The sequence below is a fragment of the Gobio gobio genome (genome assembly GCF_949357685.1).
Source record: "Gobio gobio genome assembly, chromosome: 17".
In the NCBI taxonomy this organism is placed as follows: Eukaryota; Metazoa; Chordata; class Actinopteri; order Cypriniformes; family Gobionidae; genus Gobio; species Gobio gobio.
This window is the reverse complement of record NC_137110.1, coordinates 6,104,308-6,125,496: the sequence shown is the minus strand read 5'-3', so window position 1 is coordinate 6,125,496 and position 21,189 is coordinate 6,104,308. Positions and strand designations below refer to the sequence as shown.

Genomic DNA, 21,189 nt, shown 5'->3' with positions numbered 1-21,189 from the left:
TTTCTTTCCTGAGTCTTTGTAGGGTGGACTGAACATGTCATACAGCCTTATTCGAATAGACATTGTTTCCATCCGACACAAGGCGGAAATCGCTTTAGTGCATGCACAATAACCGCTCAGATTCAACATGATGAAACTTCTGCCTGCAGGATACTTACATTTACATTCCTGCATATTTCAAGGACCAAATATTCACTGCTGTCTTAATTTGCCCCTGCGTATTAAACTACACAAGAGGATTAAAATGCTACAAAAATAATTTATTTGCCACGGGCGCCGAAAGGCGAAGAAACCTACAATACTAGCAAGATTCGCAAACCACATCAAAGGTCTTCTCAAAGAAATCGCACAACCGTAAAAAACAACAATGGTAAAATATTCAGAATTTACCAGGGGGAGCAATCAGAGAGGCTATAGTGATCTAATGAAGGAAAGAATTAACCAGTCAAAGACGTGATTTTGTGGAACACGTCTGCCCGCTGGGGTTCAGTTCAGACAGCAGCTGAAGAAGAAATGAGGTCTCATGTAGTTTATGTAACTCTCGATTCCTAATTGATTTTGAAGAGTGCACACATTCACACTGCCACCCTGCTTGTCCTCAGCCTATGCTGGGAAAAGATGTTTTCATGCTCAGAATCAAAAAGTGTCAAACGATTAGCATAGCATAACGGTGCACATTTTTTGTACTGAATTTTGGGTTTGTTGAGGGATGTTTAGGTATCCGTACACATTTGTATACATACAATAACATTGTATCATGTGTAGCGTCTAAAGCAGGGGTCTCCAAACAGAGACAAGCAGAGTTTATCTCCAACCCCAATTAAACACACCTGAACCAGCTAATCTTACTAGGAGCTTGTAAGACACTGTTTAGCTGGATCAGCTGTGTTTATTTGGGGTTGGAGCTAAACTCTGCAGGACAGTGGCCCTCCAGGACTGAGTTTGGAGACCCCTGATCTAAAGTGAAAGCCCTTTGTAAAATTTTACAGATGACTTTTTAAATCTGACTTGTCAGGAATTTTATGAGTTTACTCCCACAGGTGACTTGTGGGAGTAAACTCATAAAATTCCTGACAAGTCAGTGTTAAAAACACAAACACAAACTTAAACCCATCGCAGGACTTTCATTTATCAATAAATAATGGAGAAACGTTCACTGTAAATACCTTTATAAATGGCAAATTTCTTTATAAATGAAATTCAAATGAGATGAGCACAGGTTATTATTGACGATTGTTCTCATCCCTTGAATATTACGTTTCAGCTTTTATCATCAAAAAGAGTTTAGGCAACCTCAAGCAAGGAAAAAGGTGTATCAAATGTAATTTGTGCCAACTGGCATTAGAATTTTAAATACTGGGATCTGAGTGTGAGGGTGATTGTGTTACTTGTTGTCTTTTTATGTGATTTGTGTGATGATATTGAATGTGTTTCTTTGTGGTGAAGCCAAATACAAATTTCCACTTGTGGACAATAAAGTGACTAACTAACTAACAAACTAAAAGTTAACCAATTTGCATTATTTGTATGGCTAACAAAAGCTCAATCAGTGTAAAATATAAATAGAAGTGTCATTCTGTAGAAATCACACACAACATACAGTCTTAGAGAAAAGGTTCAATGGGGTTCTACAGGGTGTTTCAAAAAGACGGACCCAATTTCAAACAAATACATTACAAAATGGCAACATGTTACAATTGCACAAAATTACACAGTTTAGTAAGTCAATACGTTTTATTCATAGGTTGCAGAGATATAGTGATTTCAAAACGGGTCCATCTTTTTGAAACACGCTGTATCGAACCCTTGGGTTCTTGTCTCAATTTTAAAGAATGCTTTACGCCAAAAGGTTCTATATAAGGAGAAATGTCTTAAATTACTGCATAAAACTTTCAAGTTTAATGGGTTATTTACAGGGCTTGACATTAACTTGTTTCTCATCAGCCACTGTGGCTAGTGGTTTTTCAAAGTTACAAGCCACCTCACTGGCCACAATTTTGACATCTTGAATTTTCGATACCATTGGGGAAAAACTATTTTGGGGGGGTAAAAGCAATGTAGATATTTTTAATATTATCTCATAATTAGGCAGCAGGAATATTAGGCTGCTGTCACTTTGGACGCATGGATCCATTACACTGTTACACATGCGTTTTCTTTCTCAACTGTGTACATTCACTTTAAACAGAACTGACTGCGTTTATGTGAATACTCGCCAAGACCGGCATTTCAACATTATTTTGTGTGTATTTGACTGTTTAAGCTAGCCTGACGTTGTCATACTCAATTCTAGTCAGAATATCAGTCTGCTCCAGCTCCGTTGGGCTGTGATTATGGGGGCGTGTTTCAACCGAACCAGGAAAGACCTCAATTGGATAGACCTACAACCAATCAGAGCAATGGAGCGACGCATAACATTAGTTGTCAAATGTCAACAGAACTCAACTGCACACAGTGTTGCCAAGTCCTTTTCCATGTCCTCGGGTTGAAGCGACCCCAATTATGTGATATTTAGACCCAGGAACCCAGCCAAAAAACACATATTTTACCCCCCGAACGCCATTTTTTCCAGAGAATCCCCCCGAAAAGCTATTAGGCTTGTTTTGGGCTAGTTTTGAGAAGTAATTGGGCGGGTTTTGTTGTGAAAACTTGGCAACCCTGTCTGCACACACGCTGGAAGAAGTAAGTGTAAACGATGTTTGTTTTGTAAAAAAGAATTTAAGGATACACTGAGTACTTACCAACACGATCATAATTTCTGAGAGATATAGTGAATGTGAATGCATATACGAACAAGTTCTCCGTTTAGGATTAGAACAAATTCAACCCAAGCGCTCTTTGGTGACGTGGATGATTACGTTACTGCAGATCATCTGTCCATCATCGTATAAATCCCGCCCTGACAATTTGATTGGTCCGAACAGCTTCTGTTCGAGCATAGCTGCTCCACAACGGATCAAGTCCAGACTGAACTTCCCGAACTCAAATGCTGTGGGCGGGGCTAAGTTCGGCTGGCATCCAGGCTATGTTTAAGCTCAATAATTACTGAAAAAACAACAAAATTTAGCACTGAGAGGCAGATTTATGTGCACGCACTTTGGGAGCGAGAACAAAATCTGTGGGAATGAGTAAAATTATGCGCAATACATGCAATCCCATGCCAAAATCCAAGCCCTGTAACACCAGCAATATTCATCTGGAGCAAATTAAACGAGTGAGTGAGGAGAGGCGGGTTTGTGTGTAACTCACTGTCGACCAGTTTATTCTTAAGTCGTTTATGAACTTAATCGCCGACAAAGGAAAAGGGTTTAACGCGTTTACATGACCACACACGTTGTCGTCTTAAGCATAATCGGTTTAAGAACGTGCATGTAAATGACTCACTGTCTATCCAAATGAATGGAAATGTACTCAAATGAGCTAGTACCAATTTAAAAATGCTAATGAGATCACACTCACACACAAATATATCTCTCCTCTAATTAATGTTGCCTACCAATTTGATCCATTATTGATAAGCTGCCCCACAGCAGACGAGCAAGAGTTTCCAAGCTCATCAGTTGCAGAGCCACATCTGCTCACTGCTCCACACCTCTCACAGCTCGCTGGCATATGCCCTACCTCTGGCACGCTGTCAATACAAGGTTTATCGAATGTAGCGCTCGTGCTGCCCTATCAGGAGCTCTTGATGAACTTAAGAGATGATTTCTCAGCTCAGGAAACTAAGAAAGAAGTGAGATTTGGGGTAGATGTGAAAGAGGTGGATGGGTAACCTGCTAGATTAACAGGATTTGTTTACGCTCTGAAAACTAACTGGCGTGTACACAATAGGGGTGTGATATCGTCTGCGATAATATCATAATTGTTGTTTTAACGATGTGCGATTATCGAGTATATCCCTCACACACATCCAGAGAGTGCATGCACACACTACATAATGTAGTTTTTTAGATTAGACTAGTGTGTGTGTGCATTTGAGCACGCTTTCGCTGCATGATTTAGTCTAGGCTATATTGATTTGATGCAAGTTTACTAAACAAGAAGTTCATATTAAGTGACTTACATTTTAGACACACACCTGTTTTTGCTCTATTTCGCCAACGAAAATAGTTCAAAACAAAGCCACAGCACTGTAATTGCGTCTGTGAGCAACACACCTGAGATGTTTCCTTGAATGAATCCGCTTTTTGAACGAATCGGTTGATTTAATGACTAAGATAGATAACGATTCCTGAATGAATCATCCGTTTGAATGAATCGGTTGAATCTCAATGACTCACTCATCACTCATGACTTTCTGCCACCTACTGGCGGTTTTAATTTCAAATTTAAAGTATCTTTTCATATTGTAAATCATTTCAAATATCAATATTCCAACGTTTTATGTTTTAAACATCAAACATTAGTTATGCATAACTGCAGGTTATTCATTTGTCACCTCTGACAAACAGTCTGTGTAAATTATCTAAATGCCACTTCAGATGTTATTATATGTCTTATTAAATGTCTTTTATTGTCTTTAATTTGATTTTTAACAGCCCTTTTGTGTCTAATTATTATAATTACATTTGATTAAATGTATGAAATTGACACAAAAGATGATGCATGCATATAATTAGGTTTACATTTGTAGGTAAAATGCCCATAAAATGTAAAAATCTATTTAAACTTGATTAAGATGAACTGACCACCACACAGAATATGAAATCTTTAGGAGTCAGCTGACCACAGCAGTCCTGAACCTTCCAAGGTACCAGCACAATAACACGCTCAGCAAAATATTGTCTAATTATCGTTATCGAAAAAATCCCAGAAAATATCTATATATAATTTTTTGTCAATATCGCACACCCCTTGTACACAAACAGGTGTCAGGGTCTTTACTGTTCTCTTAATAAGTCGGGCCTGTTTCGGTAAAAACAAAACATTATGATGTGTAACTCTTTCTCCGCCAGTGTATTTTGAAAAATGTTGCCAGCCTGCGCTAGCATTTTTATCATTTTCACAAAAGTTTCATGGCCCCCAGAATATATTTTTGTTTAAATATCTGAACATGCAATATATACAAAAATAAAGAACAGACCCTCTGCTTTAAAACAAACAAACCCGTTTTATTCTAGCTTCATGCATTCTTTTTTATCAACATTTGAATGTGGGTTCGTTTAATAAAAAAAGCACCCCTTTAAGCTATTTTTTTTTTTTTTTTCGAAGACTACATCTGGATTGGATTTACAATTATTAAAACATAGATGGAGTCCATCAACACCCCCAAAGCTTCACGTCCTGGGTCGACATTTCATTCAGTAACATTAGGCCGTTTTGATTTAGATGCTGATGATCAAATTATTTTACGTTATTTGCCTCTGCTTATATACTATCACTTGTTTCTGCTTCTTCTTTGCCTGTGTTTTGATCAGGAGATTCTGTACTCTTTCAGAAGATGTGTCATAGCGCCCCCCTACCGTATAACAGTGAAATCACGGAAAGCTGGAAAATTCTGTCAATAGCAGGGAAAGAGTTAAAGCTTCGACATGAATACATGTCTTATAATGCCACTAATTTTCTTTCAAAATAAACAAACTACTGTTCGAAAAAGTACTGTGCAGACAGACAGAACAACAGTAAAATTGAGAGAAAGATGGATGGATGGATGAAATGAAAACATATATTAATGAAAACCTTTGCTATACATTCACTGCACCTACTTAAATAACAGAAGGATAACTGAATGTTTTCACCTACAGTTTTCTTCCTTTACTCCTTTACAGTTTTCTTAGTTAATAGATATTGAAGTTATGTTCATGTTCGAGGGTTTAATTGCATTAGTCATAAGCATATGCTGTGTCTTTCTTGGCCCTCACCAGCGGCACTTCTAGTCGAGCAGACAAATAGTCGGTTTGAAACTAAAGTGATTATGTCCACCCCACTAAGCACAGATAATAGCTCAGATATCTGTTGTTAATGCAGCGGGCAAAGTGATGTTTAAAATCTCATCATCTGTATATAGTTTATTTTCAGTTCCAAGCTGCATTTATATATCTCACATTGAAGAAACATACTGAACATCCAGGACAAAATGAAAGGACATGAAAATGAAAGGAAAAGACTTTTCTCCATCCTAGAGAATAAGACAACATTACAAACTCACAATGTTAAAAGTGCTTTCTGTAATCCAAATGTTGCCAAAAAAAATGTATTTATGCAGTCTTTATTATTTCCACTCCCATCTGCTTTTTTTTGGAATTGCACTCTAACACTAATTTGCCCTGTTTAGTAAATCTGGCCCATAAACAATAAAACCCTCTATGTTTATCTCTTTAATTCCATCCTGCTCATGCTCTTGCCTTTTCGTAGAAGTACTACCTTAAATATAAGCATGTTTATTTTATTAAAAAGTCAGAGTCCAAAATGTACTGCAGAACATGAGCCATGAGATTTTTTGTCAATATTATTGATAACAAGAGACGGCTGCTGTTGTGATTACGGAGTTCACAGGGAAAAAATCAACACCCCCCACCCTCCGTTCACACCTGCCAGAGCGGGACAACTCCAATCAGATCAAACCAGAGCATGAACCAGGAGCAAGCGGACCAATTTAATCCATGAAACACAGGTACACACACACACACACATTCATTTTGAAGGCAACCTCGCATGGCTTGTCGCTCTGAATTAAGCAAGAGTGGCCCGACACGAGCGTACAACGAGAAAGGAAACTCCACATCACACGCTCACTTGTTTCCCGTCTCCCAACACCTTTTAGCACACAAACACGTGCAGCGGCTCTCTAGTGAGCTTGTCACTCATTCAATGTAGCAGCTCCGTCAGCCTGAGCTAATGCAACTTTTTCCACCTCACCTGCCGCCTTTAACCTCGTCCGCTCGGGCCACAGAATCCATTGTGCGCCGCAAATCTCTCCCATCCATCATCTGTGCTACAGGTGCAGCCGTGCCTGCCGGACAGACGTTGATTTCCTAGTTTCACTTACAACAGAAGGACAAAGAGGTGCCAGTCCACCCACGCCCGAGCGGATATTCGCCACCCTACCCCACGCCAACTTCCTAATTGTTCAAACTCATTCATACGTCCCCATGCATTAGCTGTACACACCTCAGTGATTCCTTCATTTAGTACACATTACACCCACATAAAGACAGCAGGACTCGGGTCCTCCAAGAACAGGCGCCCAACAGACATTCACACTTTCTCCAGCGCGAGTGGGAAGTGTCGTGTTGCTCGAGTAGGTTTTCGCACCTTTAAAACGCTACACGGATTACGGGGTTCTGTACCCCGCACCACTCCCATGGATCTGCACGTTGTGCGACTAAAAATCACACTTTACACCTTCGGTTGCAACACTCTGGAGATAAATATCAGCATTAGAAAAGCAGTTTTGACTGGACATTCAGTGCCAAACCCCTTTCCCCCACAGACCAAGTGAAAATGCAACATGCCTTTGCCAAACACTCAATTCTCACCTTTTACAATACCCTGCCGTTCTGCCGACAAACGGAGTGTTTATTCCTATACAGAGCTTTTTTGTTGAATAATTGCTCGTTAACCAGTTTCCAAATGCTTGTGTTTCAAAAACTCTGGGATTTTGATTAGTGCTAAAAGGTGATTCGACTGAACTTGGGAAGTCTTCTCTTGACCTAGTTTGTTCACACACACTGATTCCAGCTGGAATGAAACTTCCTACGGATATGGGATTCGCAGAGCTATTATGCTGCCTTCACGAACTATCGGAATATCATAATACAAGTTTCCTAGTTAAAAATTGGACATGAACACCCTCTCAAGTTGTATTTAGTTGCCAAGTTGGGGGCGGGCCATCAACGATTATTCGTTTTTTCCACCACAACTACTATATCAACTTGTCATTAAAAGTACTGCATATTTACATGTATAAATAATCATTTGAAGCACATTGTATGTTTTATTCACAGAGAAAATAGCCTGTCGTCAAACTGTGTGGTGAATGTTTATATGGTTGTCAACGAATAGGACGAACATCATTTTGGCTTTAAAGTGCCCCTATTATGCTATTTTAAAGGCTCTTAATTTAGTTTTGGAGTCTCCTACAACAGGTTTATATGCATCAAAAGGTCAAAAAACTGTTTAATTTTCTCATAATATACACTGCACATCACCACATATTCAATGATTCTCAAACGACTCAAAAGATGAATAAGTCTCTCTAAATCCCTCCTTTCCGTGAAACTGCTCTGCTCTGATTGGTCAGATGGCCCAGTCAGTTGTGATTGGTCTACTCTGCTCTGATTGGTCAGATGGCCCAGTCAGTTGTGATTGGTCTACTCTGCTCTGATTGGTCAGGCTTAGGAAGCGGAGGCTTCCTAATGCTCAGCGATTGTACACACTGTAAAGACAGTAACGATGACGTTGATTTTACCATATCAATCCGAGCACGAGTCCAATGATGAAACATTGCAAGGATGAGTTACTAAAGTGTACCAGGCGGTTTCATAGTATACTGGGCCAAGTTTAAATCATAAACCTAAACGGGAAATAGCACATGCAACTTACATTTTACAGACGCTTTTACCCAAAGCGACTTACAGGGCACTTATTGCAGGGACAATCCCCATTGCTCAAGAACACACTGGTGGTGGTGACTGCTGGGATCAAACCAGAAACCTTCTGCGTATCAGTTCAATGGTTTAACCCACTAGACCAATTTGAGGTACCATTCATGTTTGAAGCACAAATGGTATGAGATACATGCCAAAAGCAATTACTACTAAATAATGTTTGCTGCATAAATAGCTGTTACTTTTTCCTGGTGATGTGTATTTGTCAGTTTAAGAATTGACAGCTATTTTCTACCTCAGTTTATGGAGTTCCCCCCTGCAGACAGACAGACTCACAGTCTCAATACTGTATGTCCTTGGAAGTTAATTATTTTTATTTCCCTCTGCAGAGGCCAAGTGGAGGTTGGCAGCCGAAACAGCAGAATTCACATTCAGGGAAGGTAGAGCCGCCTCAGGTAACTCAGAATACACCTCAGGAGACTCTCTCTCTGATTAAAAATGACAAATGTTCCAGTGCTGCACTTTAGGTCTTAAAAATTTGCCAATAAAAATTATTAGCTGCCACAAACTGCATGTCCTGCAGTTTTTCTTCCCTTAAAAAATGATTACTAGAGAAATGAAAGCTCATTCGGGCAGTAAAACACGTCTGCGTGTGCAACTCTAAACAACTGTTTCTGCCGCTTTGGACGGGTCATAAATAAAAACGTCCTCCCACTCTCTCGCTCGTCCCGTGGCCGACAATGAGAGGACATGCATGCGCACACACATCAGACAGATACCAAATCTTCTCACAAACTTCAAACCATCTAATTCACAGATTTTTGCATTCACCATCTTCTACAAATAACTAATTTACAGTTTTTGTAAATTTTATGGGTCTCAAGAAGTCACATTTCACCCCAAAATTGATGGAAAAACCTACAAAATAAATATCTTTATAAAGAATATAAAGGCTATATAATACATACATTTTATGACAAATACATTTTTTTCTCTTTTTTTGTGTAAATCCCATTATTCTGATCTATTTTTGCAACTTAAATACACTTTATTTTATTTTAATTTCTTTGTTAACTTAATTTACAGTAAAAAAAGTAAAAACAAAATAAAAAAATTAAAGCATAAAACAAATACTTCCAAAAATACGTAAATAATATATCACTACATTTTTTTGCATTACAGTACAGAGAATGAGACATGTAAACATGTCAACAAATCTTAATAGACCTATAACAGCAAATATAATAAATAATATTTATTATAGAAATATTTTATTTATTTATTTATTGACAGAAATGTCTCTGACAGGTTTCATAAGGTTAGCAGCACACAGTTCAGACAGCTGATTTTTATTACTGAGCCACTCACACAAACACACACCCTCATTCACACAGCAGCTTTAATATGTTCGTACATTGCCATCCATCTCTGTCTGTTCCAATCAGCTCAACTGCTATCGCTGGCTCATATGCACACACACACACACACACACACACACCATAGAATACACGCTTCAAAGAGCTGTTAAACTTCTCATTTAAGGGTCTTCAGCCCAGGAGGTGAAGGTTCTCCGGGGTCATACTATATTCTCACATGCAAACATAGTCTACAACACCAGTGTCTCCAACCCTTTTTGTCTTTTGTATGTTTAAGAAACTCCTAACGCAAAGTATTTGGAGTGTAACTCAGCCCACACTTGTGCTATGAACATGAATGATACCTCAAAATATGCATCTTGGTATGGAGACTACACTCTAAAAAAATGGTGCTATATGGCACTAAAAGTGGTTCTTTGGCTCGTAATCATAGGGGAACCTTTTTAAGTGCTGTATAGCACCAATCTTGGCGCTTCAGTGGTTCTTCAGTGGTTCATCACCGGTTCTTTGGCTAAGGTGCTATGTTTATATGGTTTATAAACAGGTGTAAAAGTATAAAGTATAGTTGCGGTATAAAGTTGTCCAAATTAAATGAGGCATCGAAACATAATTCTAATAAACAGACCAATGCATATGATTGCATTATATATACCAATGCACAGCAAACACTATCCAATACTAATATGGTAAGCTATATATACATTGCTGCAGTCTCTGGCTGTACTATCCCTTGACCATTCTCTAATAGCAGCTCTCTATGAACATCTTGACCGCAGAGCACAACCAGCGGCAACGCAACACTGCTCTGAAACCCCATGCACTCTGAACAAACCATAATGGATCTCTGTGTCTGAAAACTGCAAACATATAGCGAGTGTTTTCAGCACTGCGGTTTGTTAAGTTTAATGTCACACTGAAGCTTCAGGGTCATGCATGCCTCTTGGGAAATTTTCACCTGGGGTGATGCTCGTTACGTGTTACCTGTTCCACCAAACCTATCAGCCCAAAAAAAAAAAAAAAAGAAGAAGAAGAAAAAAAAATGACTGAAGTGGCAGAACTCTGAAAGACAGCGGAGACATAAAAAATATTGAGAGCGTTTTAGGAGGAACACTAAAAGCATTGTCAAAGTGCACTTCAAAGTGCCCTTCTGCGCGGGGTTTGAACTCAACACGCTCATTTGAAATACTCCCGGCACCCAGGCTGTCAAGAACCCCAGAGTGTGAAATACCAGAGAAGAAAAAAAAATGAAGGTTCAAGTGCTGAGTGAGAAATGAATGTCAGAGATCTTCACCTGCATGACTGTTCTCGAGGAAAGCTCATAGAATGTGCTTAACTGCACCATTTGCATGAAGTTTTACATTAAAAGGTGTTATATGTTGCAGTTTATAGTGCAATAATTGAACTGCTCTTTAATGCCGAGGTGCAAAGATTAAAGTTCACCCCAAAAAATATATTTGTGCGCCACACAAAATAAGACATTTTCCATAGAAAGGCAGAACTCCATAAAAGCACCATAAGATGATACAGTATATTCAGTCACACTTTAGATTAGCGTCCAATTCTCACTATTAACTATGACTTTTGTCTCTATAAACTCCTAATTGCTGCTTATTAAGGTAGTAGTTAAGTTGGGGTATGATTAAGGGATGTAGAATATGGTCATGCAGAATAAGGCATGTGTTTTATAAGTACTGTTGCGCCTAGAGACATACTTATTATGGTCCACACAAGAGCTGTGTACTTTTAATGTGTTTTTGTGCTTTTTCTGTTTCCCCTTTGGCTCCTCCTACTCAATCTTCTGGCAGTTAGCTGATTGCTCCAGCTGCACCTGCTAACTAGTCACGAGTGAGCCCGCATAAAACCAGAGAAGAAACTGGCAAAGTCTGGAGAAATGTTCCCCCAAGAGCTTTCTGCAGAGTGGGATCTTGGTCCTGCCCAGTCTGTTGCTGCAGTGGTTTAATATCTTGTTGTTGAACATGATAACTGCTTAATATTCTATAAAACAAGTGTATAGCGTCAGTTCTGTCAGGTCGCGTTAGTCAAGCTCGCAGCAGCTGATCACGTCTACCTTAGGAATATGAAGCCTATCACAGCATACATATATAAGCTCAGTACTATCAGCAGCTGTTGCATTTCTCCAGAGCTCATTTACCCCAGTGTTAATTTTACAGCATATTTTGATTTAGTTTTAGTCATAGTCTTTTGACTAAAATGCCATTTAGTTTTAGTCATATTTTAGTCTCCTGAATTGTTTTTAGTTTTAGTCTAGTTTTAGTCGACTAAATATCATGATTTTAGTCGACTAAAATAATCTACAGTAGATTTAGTCTCCTAAAATCTAATGAGTTTAGTTAAATTGTAATACATTAAAGGGTTAGTTCACCCAAAAATGAAAATTCTGTCATTAATTACTCACCCTCATGTCGTTCGACACCCATAAGACCTCCGTTCATATTCGGAACACAAATGAAGATATTTTAGTTGAAAGCTGATGGCTGAGAAAGGCTTCAGACAGGCCTCCATTGGCATTCAGTATATTTAAACTCCCAAGATCCATGAAAGGCACTTAAAACGTCGTTACAAAGTCTATCTCACCACAGTGGCTCTACAATAATTTTACGATGCGACGACAATAGTTTTTGTGCGCAAAAAAAAAATCAAAAGAACACCTTTATCCAACTTGTTCTCGACTTCCGTGTGTGCCTCCACGACGCAAGCGCGAGAATATGACGTAGCGCCGGCGTTCGGGAATCCATGAAATGCACACTCTAACCCCATTTTGAGAACTACGCCGAGACCTAAAGCACGATCTATAGCCGCGTTTCCACCGCAGGAACTTTACCCCGGAACCAGGAACTTTGGGGGGGAACTCGGTGTGTTTCGACCGCAGGAACCAGGGTCTAAATGAAGTTCCGGGTAAATATTTCCCCCTCCAAACGGCCCTGCTTGCGAGGTGGGACTTTTCAAAAGTTCCCGAACTTTCGGGGGTGGGACTTGGGCGCTGAACATGCTGATTGGTTGAGCTCTCGCAGCTATTTTTTTTTCCACCGCCATATTTACAAGTCTTTTGCGAGAAGGGTTCCGTGGGTTTTGCGTTCAGGAAATATTTTTTTTGCAACAATGGAGTTCAACAAAAAATTCGACCGATGGACCGACGACGAGGTTCAGGCTTTATTGAGCATATATGCGGAGGAGGACATCCAGCGGGAACTGGAAACGGCGACCCGTAATGAAAAGGTATACCTGAAGATATCGACTCGGTTCCAGTCACAGTGGAAAACAGTGCAGAGAGAAGTTGAAGAAATTAGACAAGATTACAAGAAATTAAAGGATCATAACAACCGGAGCGGTTCCGACCGGCGTATCAACAAGTGGCATGACCGCCTGGACGCGTTGCTGGGACACAGACCGTCCTTTTCTGGCGCAGCGGTAACGAAAGACTCGGCTAGTGCGTTGTTGGAAACCATCCAGGAATCCGAGTGGGTTGAAGGTAAGTTAAATATATCATCTTGGTATCATCTATTAAACTCGTTGCAGTGTTTAAACACGTTGCAGTAACTTTTTTCAACGTGCTTTTCCAGGTGTAACGAGTGGCCCTGATGAATCGCAGGCAACGGAGACCAGCGTGTTTTCCCCCGCGGTCACCAGTACGTTATAAAGCTGACAAAAATGTGTATATATTTAAAAACTGATGTGTAATCCTTAATGGTTTTGTTGTTTTTAATTGTAAACTTAAATTGCCCATGATAAAAATTGCACACTGGGCATTGTTCAAGCTGGGCAAACAATTGTTCATTATTTGTAGTGAAAACACTTTAAATAATTAATTGATGGTTTCTATTGTTTCATGGTTGCCTTGTGTATTAATTTCCATGTGTTTCTGTGCAATTTTTCTACTTAGAGAAAAGGAAAAGGGACTGTGACTTTCTTGATGCACTGAGGGACATGGAGGATGCTAACCCTGCAGCATGGACAAGAACTGACCAATATATGCAGCTGTTACTGGAGAGCCAGGCCGAGGAGAGATGAGGAGGCAAGAGTTGGCATTCCACCAGTCAGAAGCGGAAGAAAGCAGACGGCAGCAGAGGGACTTTCAGACCGGGTTTCTGTCTGTTCTTGGACAGTTTGTCCAGTTGTTCAAGAAGTAGCCACAATGACCAGCCGCTTGAATGAAGCATTTGCACTACCACATTTGTACTTTATATATTGTACGTGTTGGCACAGCTCTTGGACAGGTTACTGAAAAATACACTTTTTTTATATTGTTGTTTTCACATTTTATATTTTCATTTTATTGTTCTACATTTACATTTACATTTACATTTAGTCATTTAGCAGACCCTTTTATCCAAAGCGACTTACAAATGAGAGCAATAGAAGCAACTACAACAGTCAGAGGCTACAGTATGCAAGTGCTGTAACAAGTCTCAGTTAATCTAACACAGAACACACAGGAATTTTTTTTTTTTTTTTTTTTTTTTTTAATAAATTAGACAGACAGAAAAATGAATAGAATGTTAAGTGCTATTCTTTTAATTTAAGTTCTAGTAATTTATTTGTCTTTGCACACTTTTATTTTAATTTTGTAAGAACTAATCTGTCTAAAATAAAGTAAAATGTGTAAAATGTCACTGTGTCTTTAATTTCCACATTCTAACTATATAACCACATTCTAATTGTATTCATATAGTGTAGGAAGCAAATAAAAGGGCTGCTGCTCGCAAGTCTTTCTGAATATGCACATAAACATATCTAGAAAACCCAAATATTATATTTTTAAATGTATAACTATGTGAATGTAGTATAATAACTTATAACCACAACTTAAGTGAAGCCATAAGTGTGGTCCTGCTTCATTTCAAATTTGAGGAAGAAGTCTCTAATATTATGCGTTTAATGAAGCATATTGTAATACTAGTCATGTGATTTTTTTTTTTTTTGTGAATGTTAAGAGATGTTATTGTGATAAAAAATAAAATACTTGCAGTCTAGTACCTAATCTTTCAACCGCTTAATTCAGTCTATTGTTTTCATTCAATTAACTTTTCACACATCTGTCATGACTGACTGACCTCATTATCCTTTTATAGAAAATGTTTTGTTTTGGAATTGAGCTATTACAACACATTCAGATTTTGGATTGCCCATCATCCCATTTTGCATTAAAATGGTCAAACCAGGTGAAAGTGCACGTTTAAATAAGCAGTGTTGGTAATGTGTGTACATAATCAGCAAAAGCAGCGCTGCTTGCATCACCTACACTTGTTATTGTTGCAGACAGTATCGCGCAAAAGTGATTACTGTCCGTCGGTGACTGGGAGAAGCAGTCGCGCGCATTCCCACGTCACCGGACTAATTTGCCTAATCTCCCCGGTACTTTAGACCGCGGTGGAAACGCAGATTGTAGCAGGTCTGGGGGAGAAAAAGTTCCTGGGAAAAAAGTTCCTGGTACAAATAGTTCCGGGTAATTTCGGTGGAAACGCGGCTAATGTTGAATCCAACAGCTTAGACACGCGCGTCTTCCTCTGCTCGTAAACAAATCGCTTCTGGGTCATGTGTCCGAACGGCGGATCTGCGTCATATTCTCGCGCATGCGTCGTGGAGGCACACACGGAAGTCGAGAACAAGTTGGATAAAAGTGTTATTTTGATTTTTTTTTGCGCACAAAAACTATTGTCGTCGCATCGTAAAATTATTGTAGAGTCACTGTGGTGAGATGGACTTTGTAACGACGTTTTAAGTGCCTTTCATGGATCTTGGAAGTGTCAATGTACTGAATGCCAATGGAGGCCTATCTGAAGCCTTTCTCAGCCATCAGCTTTCAACTAAAATATCTTCATTTGTGTTCCGAATATGAACGGAGGACTTACGGGTGTCCAACGACATGAGGGTGAGTAATTAATGACAGAATTTTCATTTTTGGGTGAACTAACCCTTTAAGCATTTAAGCATTACATAACCGACTGTCACTTGAACTGACATTTTGACATCATTTTGTTTTTGACATTAAAAATACACGAAAGAGAGCTCAATTCACTTTTTTGTTTGCTTTTAAAAACATCTATATAGTTTTTGTAACTTTGTATTTCTGTTTTAGTTAGTATATCATGTTAAGCTAAAGCTTCAAATAAGTTTGTTTATTTATTTATTTTTTATTTCAGTTAACATTTATTTAATTTCAAGTAACAAAGTTTTTTTTATGGTTTTAGTTAACTATTATAACCCTGATACTTTATTGAATATGTGTCAAATACTGGTCTTTCCTCCTGACTATTAATTAAATGGGAATTAAATTAAATACAGTTTATTGTGTAACCAAAAACGAATATATAATGCGTGACTTTTAATTATAAACCAGCTGGAAATACACCGGGACTCTTATTTAAATTGTAAATTTTAAATTGTTATCATCCTGATCATTGTGTCATTTTTATGTCATAAATTGAGAGAGCAAAAGCAGTATCGGCTTCAAATATCAGCTCAAGAAAATCGGCAGCCCGTATCGCTCATCGGCTAAGGCTGATGGAAAAAAAATCGGTATCAGCACAAAAAAATCCATATCGGTCGACCCCTAGTGTAAATAGCCGCTGCCATAAAAAAAGCTTTACAGTAATTCACTTGCTTGTGGTGCGGTGGAAGGGCTCAGATCAACACTCTTTAAACTTTGTATTATTTTTGGCATCAGCCTATACCTCTAGATTTATGCGGGACAGTAACAGTACTAATAAACGGCCAATATCCTAGTAATATGCATGCTAAATAATAAGCAACTAGTTAATAGTGAGAACTGGGCCCTAACCTAAAGCGTTACCGTATATTCCAAATGTTTGTGTTACTTTGTGTTATTGAAATTAAAGTCATTATTCATGGAAAAACTTCACACTGAAGTTCAAATGGCGCCTCAACAACATGCCATTGGTTCTCGTATGTCATGATCAAATGCAATGCAAACATTTATATATGGGAAAGGAGAATTGCAAGAGCAATTTTGGTCTGTTCCTCACACAGCTATCAACTGGCTTCATACAACTTTGACACTAATTTTAGAGCAGACAGATGTAAACACTATTATTGTTGTTATAATGAATAAATAACAAATCAATAAACAAGTATATAATAACATTTTAATTTATGGGTTAACTATTCTTTTATCAGAAAAAAAGATGCTCTGACAGCTGCAAAAGTTATTTGACAGTCTGGAAGTTATATTGTCTTGCGAGCTGCTGGCTAATTTCTAGTTTCATTTTACATTACAAAAAAATAAATAAAAACATGTGTGCGCAAGTGTGATTGTCAATTTGACACTTATTTATGCAAATATGCAAGTAAAATGGAAACGTATTCTCATTTACTTCTTTAAAAGTTGTCGGTCAGCCTCAAGTGAGGTGTGAGTGATTAATGAAAATCTTTCAGAGGGAAACAGAGGCAGTAAATTAGCATACAAAAACATATTTCAATTGCCAATCTAATTTAGCACCCAGTGGCCTCTGGTGGGAGTGGTGTGTGTATTAGTATTCTACAAGGCTCTGTCTGTGTCTGTCTGTGTGTGTGTGTGTGTGTGTGTGTGTGTGTGTGTGTGTGTGTGTGTGTGTGTGTGTGTGTGTGTGTGTGTGTGTGTGTGTGTGTGTGTGTGTGTGTGTGTGTGTGTGTGTGTGTGTGTGTGTGTGTGTGTGTGTGTGTGTGTGTGTGTGTGTGTGTGTGTGTGTGTGTGTGTGTGTGTGTGTGTGTGTGTGTGTGTGTGTGTGTGTGCCGCTCTGGCTGTGATTGTCAGTATTCTAGTCCAGCGCCGCTCGCTGAATTCTCAGCTGCATCAGGTCCCTGGCACTATGATTAAATTGTGTAACTATGCGCTGGTGTGTGTACGTACGCAACAGCTTTTATGCAGATGTTAAAGCAATCATTAAACCTCTACATTAACGGTACAGTATAAACACCACACAATAACGAGAGAGTTAACGTGTGTTTTTGTGCGGGTGTGTTTAGGAGAAACACTGGCACATTTCTGAGCTGATCCTTGCTTGAGGATTGCAATATTTTTAAGCTTTACTCCCACTCTTTTTGTCTTTCTCTCACTCTTCCATCTCTCTCTCTCTCAGGTGCTCATTACAGGTCCATCTACTGCTCTGTGCGCTCCGCAGGGATGCCCACTAACCCCCTTCTCTTCCTGTCTTAGCCCCTCTCTGTCTAACTCCCTCCTCTCTTATTTCCCTCCTTTCACCCTGATCACTGCCTGTAGAGGGAGTCGTGCTGTCCTGCGGTGAGGAGAGGAAGGCAAGAAAAGACAGAAATTAATTAAAGGATGTACGAACTGATCTGAGAAATAGGGTGGATTCATTTATGGATCTTTGTTGCTTCAAACCTGCAAAACAAAATGTTTTGGACGATGTTCACACTGCACTCACATATTTTTGAAAGAAGAGTTCTGCTCACTAATGCTAAATTTATTTGAACAAAAATACAGTAAAATTAAATATTACAATTTAAAACAACTGTTTTCTATTTGATTATATTTAATAAATGTAATTTATTCCCGTGATGCAAAGTTGTCACATGATCCTTCAGAAATCATTCTAATATGCTGCTTTTTTTATTATTATCAATGTTGAAAACAGTTGTTCTGCTTAATATTTTTGTGGAATTTTAAATATTTTTTCAGGATTATTTGATCAATAGACAGTTCAAAAGAAACTTTTATTGAAATATAAATCTTTTGTAACAGTATAAATGTGTTTACTGTGTTGAGTGCATCCTTGCTGAACAAAAGTATTTTATTCAGAAAAAAATCTCAAACTTTTTAACGGTAGTATATATAAAATAATATTAAAGATGTAAAACTTTTAATGTGCATCTGTTAATAACTGTTCAGGTCTATAATGTTTAACAAACTTTAAACATTTCATTTGCAGATGAACATCACTGAAAGTAAGTGAATCAGCTGTTGATTCAGTAGTGATGATTCACCACTTGGAATGAATCAGTTCATTCAGGGAAGAATCAGAACAGGTAACTCCTGAGTTTATGAGTCATTCAAAGAACCGGTTCATAAGTTTGCAGAGGTGGACAGTTAATTGAGTACTGTACTTTTTGAGTATCTGTACTTTACCTGAGTATAATTTTTTTCGGGAAACTTATGACTTCACTACATTTGAAAGACAAATATCATACTTTTTGCTCCACTACATTTCAATCAAGATCCTTGAAGTCGAAAGTCAATTCTGTAGCAGCTTTGAAAGACTGGATTTTTTTTTTTCTTTAAAAGGGTTTTTCTCTTCTTTGTTTTGCAGTAGCAGCAGCCTATCAGTAATCACTCTTGTAGGGTGATGTGAAGTTTCCCAACATTTTTTGAACACTGATCAGTTTATAGCAAAATGGAAGAAGACGGTTCCTTGGCACAGTGTCTGCACCCTTTACCATACTTAGAAAGTATGTTTCCGTTTTCTGAAAAGATTCAAGATTAGTTTAGTTGGCATGCACTTGATGCATGTCTCATAAAATGTTTAAAAAAATGTAAACGTCTGGGAGAAAGAGAAGAGCAGACATATGGATGAATCGGAAAAAGCATGATGACACGAAAGAGAGCTCAGTTTAGTCGGATTGAGCTCTCTTTTGTGTTTTTCCGCACTTGAACTGACCAATACACACAACATGATGTCAAAATTTTCATTTTGGTGAGTATTCACGTAAACAAAGTTGATTATCTTAAAGGGTTAGTTCACCCAAAAATGAAAATTCTGTCATTAATTACTCACCCTCACGTCGTTCGAGACCCGTAAGACCTCCGTTCATATTCGGAACACAAATGAAGATATTTTTGTTGAAAGCTGATGGCTGAGAAAGGCCTCCATTGGCATTCAGTACACTTATACTCCCAAGACGGATAAAAGGCACTCAAAACATCGTTACAAAGTCCATCTCACCACAGTGACTCTACAATAATCTTACTATGCGACGACAATAGTTTTTGTGCGCAAAAAAAATCAAAATAACACCTTTTTCCAACTTGTTACTGCCTTCCGTGTGTGTCTCCACGACGCATGCGCGCGAATATGACGCAGATCCGGCGTTCGGACAGATGACCCAGAAGTGATTTGTTTACAATCAGAGGAAGACGCGCGTATCTCAGCTGTTGGATTCTACATTGATCGTGCTTTAGGTCTCGGCGTAGTGCTCAAAATGGGGTTAGAGTGTGCATTTCATGGAATCCCGAGCCCCGGCGCTACGTCATTTTCTCGCGCATGCGTCGTGGAGGCACACGCGGAAGGCAATAACAAGCTGGATAAAGGTGTTCTTTTGATTTTTTTTTGCGCACAAAAACTATTGTCGTCGCATCGTAAGATTATTGTAGAGTCACTGTGGTGAGATGGACTTTGTAATGACATTTTAAGTGCCTTTTATCGGTCTTGGGAGTATTAATGTACTGAATGCCAATGGAGGCCTAACTGAAGCCTTTCTCAGCATCAGCTTTCAACAAAAATATCTTCATTTGTGTTCCGAATATGAACGGAGGTCTTACGGGTCTCGAACGACATAAGGGTGAGTAATTAATGACAGAATTTTCATTTTTGGGTGAACTAACCCTTTAAGTGAACGTAAACCGTTGGGAGAATACCGGATGTGTATCAGTGTATTGTATCCGTGCATTCAGCCTTGAAGGGACATCAGCTTTGTAAAGAGCATTGTAACTTATACAAGAATTTAAATTAGTTTAAGGTAGTTGTATAGCATTTTGGAAGAAGCATCACTGACTGGCTTAAACCACAATGCATTGACATAAAAAAGGAAATTTACTTTTGATACTTAAGTACTTTTAAAAACAAGTACTTCTGTACTTTTACTTAAGTAAAAATCTGTTTTTACAACCTTCACTTGTAACAGAGTAATATTTGACCAGTAGTACTTTTACTTTAACACAAGTAATGGAGTTGTGTACTTTGTCCACCTACTTTGTGACAAGCCCACACACACACACAAAACTGGTCTTCATGCAGCCTGTGAGCACAAATGAATTGAACAACATGTTGTCTTGCCTTTACTCTTGTGGTGCACAGTGTTTTTTATCATATCACATATGATTCAGCCTAAAAGTGATTTTTGTTATGACAACTCTAAGAGTGTTTGGCATGGTAATAGGTATGACAATGTTGATATGTTTGGTCTTGGCAAAATAGATCTGTTATTGCTACTGCCAAACATACACAACACACTGTGAGCAAGTAAGACGTACGGGATGATGTACAATACAGTCTACATTAATTATCTGAAGC

At 38.5% G+C, this 21,189-nt stretch overlaps 1 protein-coding gene across 1 annotated transcript in view; it reads right to left on the bottom strand.

Moving 5' to 3' along the window:
* Positions 1–21,189, bottom strand: part of ptprt (protein tyrosine phosphatase receptor type T) — a gene marked incomplete at its 5' end in the record, with an annotated part of 383,008 nt that overhangs the window by 281,153 nt on the left and 80,666 nt on the right. The window lies entirely within an intron of this gene.